The 9254-nt window shown below is 32.2% G+C and overlaps 1 long non-coding RNA gene across 11 annotated transcripts; it reads right to left on the bottom strand.

Annotated features, from left to right (window-relative positions):
- Positions 1–1188: 1188 nt before the first annotated feature.
- Positions 1189–8187, bottom strand: LOC111278403 (uncharacterized). Of its 11 annotated transcripts, XR_016343939.1 has the most exons (9): positions 7813–8139; positions 7516–7729; positions 6797–7024; positions 5132–5389; positions 3823–3889; positions 3602–3682; positions 3361–3481; positions 2530–2715; positions 1189–1631 (listed from the first exon to the last, which is right to left on the bottom strand). It is a non-coding gene; the product is annotated as an uncharacterized LOC111278403 (long non-coding RNA). The 11 variants fall into 11 exon arrangements; XR_016343938.1 differs by lacking the exon at positions 3823–3889; XR_016343936.1 differs by having other exon boundaries at positions 3602–3889.
- Positions 8188–9254: the final 1067 nt, after the last annotated feature.

Below are 9254 nucleotides of genomic sequence, written 5' to 3' on the forward strand. Positions count from 1 at the left end.
CTCATATCCATCAGTACTCTTTGTTTGTTTCTCTATTAGGGTTTTGGGTTTTTATGAGAGGTTGTTTGATTCACTTAAGTAATCACTTCTTGCTGGGATTTAGCTAGATAGGGTAGTGCAACAGCCCCAGGCTCCAACTTAAAGAAGAGATATGTACTATTATTATCACTTTAGAGATCATATATTGTGTAGATCCTGATGACAAAATTATGTTTCCAGATGCAATTGAATCTAGTTAAATTACTTACAAAAATCTTTTTTTGAGAATTAAAACCGTAGGATTTGAATCTTGATTATTAGAACTAAAAATTTAATATTTTACCAACAAATCACACTACTATTGATTAGATTACTTTAAATTACATTTTCTTTAATCTTTAAAACACTAGGGCGGTGGGCTGAACTTGTATAATCAGTGTAGATAAGAGACTGATGATGGTATGATTGAATGTTCCCAAAGATTATTAGAAGAGTATTGCAGAAGTGATCTGGGGTTGGATCAGTTAGGACCCATCCCACAAACTGACAACCAAACATCCGCCTTATTGAAGACATTAAACATTCTCTTGTTTTGATGCTTTTGTTGGGGAAGGAAAATTATTCATGGATCTTTTACACTTAGGCTAAAAGGTAAGCAAATGAAAAGCGAGAGCAAACACACAATTCAAGAATATTTCATGTACAAATTTTTTTATTATAATTCAATAATTATTCAATTACAATAAAAAAATTATATAAAAATTTATCATGATTAATTAATTATAATATAATAATTATAAGTGATATACTCCCGTATGTCTATCGTACGACTAATTCTGATCTTTATTTGGCTAAAATTAAGTCGTTGGATTTAGAGACGACCCCTCCCTCCAAAGACATTAAAGAGTAATACATATAGAGCATGGATAACCTGGTCTAGTTGTCTACATGCAGCAACGGAGGTATAGGGGGGCATAGCTGTATTTAGGGTGTGCCGTCAGCCGCTGCTGCAAATGCAAAGTCAGGAAAAACCGCATGTGCACACTTGGTGGTGGGCGTACTTGCTTCATTGTGCGCCCATGCAGCTTTGTGGCTGTGGCCTTTCTGCCCTTTGGTTTAGACTAAAACCAGAGAGGTCCATGCTACGACTGTCCTCCTATGACCTAATACTTTTATTTGTAGCTCATCTCTTTATTCCTTAGCCGAATGTTAATAAATGCATGAAAATATTATAACCACATGCTTAGAGTTGTCACAAAGGATGATCCAAAGAATTTTAAGCCTAAAAGAAAGGGCGAATAGCAAATGCAGGCCCCTCTGTTCAAGTTAAAATTGTCATGCCTATACAAGTACACTTCTCTTGTCAGATAGGTCAGATAGGGTCAGTTAAACCTTTCTGCCGATCGATTGGCCGTTCTTGCTGTTGCTCCCTCCGGCTATTCTAGGAACAGACCGATGCATGATCCGGATGCGAATTCCACCCAAGTCAAAATCTTCCTTCAAAGATATTGTTATAAATCTTATATATGTATCAGAGAGCTGGGTCATCCCACTCATGAAGGCAACAAATGTGGGAGGCCTGGCTTTCACCTGAGTAAGTACTTGATCTTGGTTTGAGCACCCTGGTCTTTCCAAGAATTCCTGCTCATAACCTGACCAACAAGAGAAACAGATTCAAACAGACGAACAGACACCATTCAATTACTAATTACAATTTCAGCGCTTTAAGATAAGAAAACAAAAGATATTGGACGCAGACGTTAAGTCGTGCAGTGGACAACCATAAACACCACTTCTAATGTGTATCAATGACTTGCAGAGATGAATACTACCGGGATCCCAGTTACCTGTTGGCAAGGCCACGATAACATAAAATTATATAATGGTCCTCATCACCATTTTGAATACATAAAAAATCAATGATAGGTGTGTTAATGCATCTACAGAAGATCATCCTACAATGTGTCTACTCTAATTTTTTGAACAGGTTCATATAACTAGCTCTCTGTGGCCTCACTTAACTCTCATTTTTTGAAAGGAGACAAAAATTCTACACTGAAACAGTCAAATGTGCATTTTCCTACGCACTCAATATTCTGCCACAAGTGCTTCTATAATGAACTCCCAAAATCTAAACAAGTGTAACTTGCCAGATTAATCTATTGCAATAACAACATCTTTGATACTTCTTATGCCAAATGTTATAGCAGTTCACACCTAACACAATTCCCAGCCTTTGTTACCATGCCAAACAGTCATTTAGCTTACTCAAGCCATTAAAATCATTACCCATTATCCCTACAGTATCACAGAAAACTCACAGTTTTTCTAGCCAGGCATACAATGAAAAGCACATAACATCATTTTTTTTCACACATTCCACTATTTTTTATGCACTGTACATGACCTTCTAAAGACAAAATGCCTTTACTTTGCTTCCCTCAAAGAAATTAAAATATTTAAATGCACACAATTTTTGTTCCAAGTAGTAGATATAAAAAGATTCTTTAAAATATTATCAAAATAAAAATAAAGATTAAGCTGACAAACCTGGGTATAACCATCTGAATTTCTTAAGGAACAATTCCTTGACCTTTTTATATAATATATAGAATTTCTTTTCCCCTTTAGAAGACCCATCTTGTTCACAATTACGACCAGACCTCGACCTTCTTCCACTGCTTCTCTTGCTATAATTACTTCTGCTTGTGTCATGCTACACCTAGCTTTTGCAATCTGACCATCATCCCATGGACATCACAACCATAAGTGTTAGACGTACAGAAAAGCTCTCCCTGCTGTGCATGTGTTCCATAGGATCAAAATTTTAAGCTACTATTTGTTGTACCTTCAGAATGAACATGAACCACCACGGGAACAAAAAAGAAAGAAAAGAATAACAAAAACAATTCTAAAATTCTAAGAAATTTGCAGCACTCAGTTCTTAAGATTTGACAATATATCAATTCGACTATAAATAACAAGGATATTTATAGACTGCTCGGTAAGAACTTTGTAAATAAACAAGATTATTGAACGTAACTTAAATTCCCTAAAACAGATATACAAAATTACAACTGAACCCATGGTATATATATACAACTAAAAAAATTGGATCCATGATATACGCCTCTTAAATCTGCAACATTCCTCCCCTGCATCATCAATAGATTACACCGTTCACAGATTGACGAAGGCAAAAGGTCCCAAATGACTAACCGCTATTTCCCTTGATTTTAGCAGTCACAATCAGTCTCCAACACAAAGAAAATCCAATGCTTCCAAATAATGATGCAACAATTATATCCATCATATCATAAAGGATTGACCTCCAAAGACAAATCATTTTAAAGATATGACACGGTATAATGTATGACAAACCTCTTCAGCATCAAGAACCAAAGCAACTACATGAGCTCTCATCAGATTTTTTCTTGATAATGCTCAATGAAGCCGGTCCTTTCTGCCAATCAACTCTTTGCACCCAACCAACAGTATCAACCTGAGATATAAATCACAGCAAAATCAAAATAACAAATGCTTGAATTAAAGATTGGTTCATCCAAAGACTTAAGACCAAACAACTACAAAAAGAATTAAAGCAGACGGTATCAGACTAGACCTAAAACAAATAGGGTGGAGTAGCTCTTCACTGCAAATCCAGCCTATTAACCTTCCTTCTAGCAATGATTAGGTATATTCTCTAGAAAGGTAAAGAAGTTGGTTAATGTTGCATGGCATGAGCTAGGAAATAAAAAAAAAGGAAATGGTCTGGGTCAAGAGAAAAGGCTCTGTAAATTTTGGATTTAGAATTGTCATGATGATAATTGAAGGAAAACTCACCTTATGAAAACTTCCTGGAAGATAGTACTCAGGAGAACCTCAATAATTTAGATAGTAAAAGAAAAAACTGAAATGGAATCAATCATCAACTTTATGAGAGTTCAATTTTGGTTGGCATTATTTTTTACTTTCTCTGAAAAAGCAAAAAAAAAAAAAAAATCTTTTGGGTTCGACAAGTTTCAAAATTTTAAGGAAATATCAAGAAACTGGGCAGCTTATGTTTAACATAGGCACTTTTGAGTTACATCAGATCCCAACAGTCACCTGACAAAAAAAAGAGTTAAAACAAGCAAAATATTTATACCAGATATATAATTCTTCCTTGATATTGAAACTGTGCCCTCACTGAATCTCTAACCAAAATCTAGTCAAAACTGTGCTTCCTTGATGACCAAATGCTCTTATTAACTAAGGCCATATTGATAATACAACTATAAAGACTTTTAAGATTTTGTTTGAAAGCCATATAGTGCTCGTTTTCATTAAAAATTGACGAAACATTTACTTAATTGAAACCTTCTCTTTAGATTTTCATTGGGGTCAATACAAAAAAATAAAAATTACAAAAAGTTTTACTATTCCATATATATAGACAGACACACACACACACACACACACATAGCATTTCTAGAGCTCAGCAGGATCAAATGACCCCACTCAAATCTATGTACCACGAGTGCCTTCAAAAGAAGAGTACAGAATACCAGGTCTATATTCCTACAAATCCACATAGTTAACATATGAAAGTGAATATCCTATAGCCTTAAGCTCCATTTGTATGCACTCAATAGTATGTTTGGGTATCAAATCTACGCTACAGGAGTATCTGATAAACCATTGAAATGAAAATTTTTAACAGCATAATGTTTTCAATATTTTAATGGTTTACTGCTTTCAATGTGTATGATAACTTACTCTAAAAACCCCCTTAAATGAATGATTTAAAAAAAAAAGTGTTCAAAATTTTAAGTAGTTAAAAGCTACTTAGTAAATTCAATCATTTTTAGTTGAAGGAAAATTTTGTCATTTATTTATATTAACCTTATATTCTTTCCTTTTCAACTATTTATTATTATTTTTTAACTTTTACTAATGTAAAATACTTAATAAAAAATCATCAAAACATCTATTCAGTATTTATTTTTCAGTACAATCCCAAACAATTTTTACAGCAACAATTCAATACTTAATTTTTTCAGTTTATCAAATAGCACCTATGTTTAACAAGGCCCAAGTAAGCAAATACTAATCATAAAACAACAGCTACCTTGATCATGAAGGACAGTTTAAGAATAACGGATGTGCTTACCATCTAAAACTTTGACCATATAACCTCAAGCATTGGCCAAAGAATTTCATAAAGTGCCATCATACCCAGCCCAGTCTCAGGAGATATAGCAATTGGTTCCCCAAATCCTAATATCTGGGCGTCTATAGCAGCTTCAGCAAAAGAATTTGTATCATAATGAAGTAATTCAGATTTATTCATGGCTTTTATAGGATTGATCCCGGTGCATGCTTGTGCAACAACTTTCCAACCTCCTGATCCAATGGATGCAGTCCAGTTCTAAACTCAAGAAAGTACAAAGGATAAATTGGAATTTGCGCATAGGGGAGAAAAAACCCTCAAAACAATGCCCTAAAAACTTTTGCACCTGAATAATACAGAGAAGATAGAAGTGCACAGCAGCAAAAGCAAGATTGCCATTGAGAGATGTTGAAGAAATTGATGTGATGTAATAAGTCTTCTCAAAATTTTTAGATAAAATATTTAGATATAAATAATAGAAAAATGTCTTAAATTTTAAAATTAATCAGGTCGTTTTACAATATTATACTAAATAAAATATGGTTATAATAAAGTTAGAAATATGTATCAGCAAATCAGAAGCATACAATTGACTTAAATCTCTATCTCATAAACCGGAAGTTTGTCCAGCATAAATGGACAAATTCACATATTGTTTTCTCACCTTCCAAAACAAAGAAATTCTATTTCATAGTTTTTTTACTTCTATTTTGCTTCACACCCTGTTTATGAATTATTAAAAACAATGAAAAAAAAAATCAAAAATTATTGCATGGATGAGGATTATGAAAACTATAGTTTCTGAAGTTCTCTTTGGGATTTTAAAATAATAATAAAAAAAATCTCTCTTGGTTTGTATACAAAAACACAATGCATTTTGTTTCACTTTTACCTCTTTCCAATTAAAAAGTTTTGAAATGAGAATTATGTGCTTAACCACTAAATAAGAGTCATTCCTGGAAAAATTTGGACTGAAGTTTGTGTATGAGAGAGAATAAAATCATTAAAAACTTAGCAGCATGAAAAATTACAAAATTTTACGCAAAAACAATGATATATCAGATTTCTTCCTATTAAGTAATAAATCAAGCGGGAGATGTCATCAACTAAGAAGCAGAGAAAACATGGAACAAATTTTGCTCAGCCAAACCATATATGCAACGCAACACAAGCCAAGAGGAGCCAGACAAATGTTACTCTTCAAACCACTGTCGTACACAAAAAAAAATGACAAAACAAAAATGTCTTATGATGCAGCCATTTTCATTAAAAATCTTCATAGATAGATGATATGCTCAAAGCTAACCAAATTTACCTGTTATTCACCCAATGTTATATGTGATTTATGTGAATCCCTTGTGTGTTAAAGTAATTTCACTGCCTTAGAGCTTTCAAGTTCACACCAGACTTTGCTTAAATTGCACCCAAATTATGCACGCTTGGTGTTTTTTGCTGGTGACATCAAGAAACCTCAATTTAGAGAATTTTTTTGTTTTTAACTATCGGCTGGATAAACCCTAGCATTAGATTGTTTTCCAAATCCCTATTAGATATTTAGGTATGTTGTAGGGCAATAACGATTCAACCATATTTTAATTTCTTTGAATACATCATAAGTAAATATCTAATTCATGTACAAAAAGGTGATCCACAATGAAAACTGACCTGACATCAATTAGAAAAATAGCAAGTTTGAGTTCTAGTCAGCACATTTGCAGTCATACCAGCTGTTCTACTAAAAATAGATCCCAGATGTTGCTTCGGTTTCCAAGCCAGCAGAATCCAATACACTAAACATCAGATCCCCCAATTTAGCATTCCATTCCCTTATGTCTCTAGTGCCATGATCATCAGGTGTGCTGTAACGCAAGAGCCTCTCTCCCCCTTATCAACCTAAACAATAAATAAATAAGGACACAAAATAGGGAAAATTATATCATTAGTTAATTATAATTGTGCTTTTAAAGTGGTCAATAAATTACTAAAATTTTCAATTTGTCATTAAAATTTAAATAATTATTTCACTTAATTCTATTGACGTGACATCTATTAAGAGTTACGTGACATTATTATATCAATAAAATTTATTTTTTAAATTTATAATATCCCATCAATAATATCACGCATATAAAATGATCTAACATAATTGTATGACGCTGACAGCTGATGTGGCATTGCCACATTAACCTTTATAGAAACTAATGGTCCGATGACAAAAAACCACTAACTCAAACTTCCGTCAAGGCGTCAACTCAAACTTTAATTTAAATTAAAATTTTAATAGTCTAGTGACTATTTTAATAAACAAATGATATATTTTACCCTAAAAAATTCCTGTGGGCGGGCGAATTCAAGAAGGACAGGAGATTGAGAGGGGAGCTTACTGACGGGTTAAACAATGCAGACTTCCCGACGTTGGGGCGAACAACAATGATGACAATGTGAAGCAGATTAATGTCAAATTTTGGTGAAATCAATGGGTTTTTGGTGAGACACATCATCGTCAGAGAAGCGTGCAAAATCGCATAGTAGCTTGAATCCAACTGCTACAGCTGTTAAGCAGAAGAGAAATTCCATGGCTCCTGAAAACAGTTGACCCTGAGAAAACCAATCAGAAGCTTACTGACCCAAAAATTCAATCAACGGAATAATCTTCAGAACCAAAAAAAAAACTGACTGACCGAAAAATGAAAAGATGGAACAAGCAGATCGGATGGAAATGGAAGAGCATCCTATGCAGCAGAACAGAACAGCACTCAATGATTCTTTTTCTTATTTTAAATTTCAGCAACAAGAAAGAAGTGAAAGGAGTTGAGCTCTTGTAGGAGAAAGAAGAATAGAAAAAAAGGAGATTGAAAATAAATGAGGATAAAAGAAAATTAAAAGGAAATCAGAATAAAAATGACATCTATTGAGAGAGAGAGAGAGAGAGAGAGAGAGTACGCGGAGACTAGAAAAGTGAGAGAGTGAGATTGTGTGTGGTCTGTGAGGGCGACAACTGAAAGTGAGGAGTGCTGGGTGCCCATGCCTTTGAAGTAAAAATATTGTGTTTGGCAAGAGGAAAAGTGAAAAGAAAAAAAAAGATTAGAAAGAAAAGACTACTTTCTTTTTTTTTTTTTTTTCTTTTAATAGAATGAACTGAGAATTTGAACATTACCATTCCCTTCAAATCATTTTTTTTTAATGTGAGAAAAAAATACACATTTAATTTAAATTAATAAATTCATTTATAATTTTACTTCTAACTTTTTTTTTTAATTTTCATCTTTATATCAAATACAATAAAAGAAACCTTTTTTTCCTCGGTTTATTTTATTTCTTTCATTCAAGTATAACGTAAGAAAAGACTACTTTCTTTTTTTTTCTTTTTCTTTTACTAGAATGGAAAAGGAAGATAAAAAAAAAAAAAAACGAAAATTCAAACATGAGAAAAAAACCGCACATTCATTTTAAATTAATAATGTTATTTATAACTTCACCTCTATCCTATTTATTTTTTCCATTTTTAATCTTTTATATGAACAAAAAAATTTTTTTTTCTTTCCTCAATTTTTTTTTCTTCTTTCATTTAAGTACAATGTAAGAGAACAATCCCACGATTGTACATTAATTAATTTATAAGGGTAGCAAGAAATTTATCATTGTAGTAAAAATAATTTTTAAAATAAATTTGACAATTTATATATTCGTATCATATAAAATATAAAATATATATTTTTATATTATATTTTATATAAAAATTATATGTCACATATTGACATAAAAATATAAAATATATTTTTATTTTATTAAATTTATATATAATTATTGTTAAAATTTTAAATTATATTATTTTCATATTATATTTATATCATATTATTATATCATATTTAAAATTATCATATCTATTTTTTTTTGCATATATTACCAACAATTATCTCATTTTATCTTGAGTGCATTATTTTCCTATAGTATGGGAAGGGAACAGGCAAAAGAATTGTAGGCCTCGTTTTGCCCATACACAAATCTCGGTCAAATAGTACTAATTTTTGCGGCTTCTATTTAACAGCGAAAATAGAGAAGCTAAAACTAATTGCTAAAAGGAGATATTAAAGGCAATGCATGGTCAAAGTCTTAGAATTTT

This window comes from Durio zibethinus, chromosome 8, assembly GCF_047325235.1.
Source record: "Durio zibethinus cultivar Kanyao isolate XHJ-2024 chromosome 8, ASM4732523v1, whole genome shotgun sequence".
NCBI classification, from domain to species: Eukaryota; Viridiplantae; Streptophyta; class Magnoliopsida; order Malvales; family Malvaceae; genus Durio; species Durio zibethinus.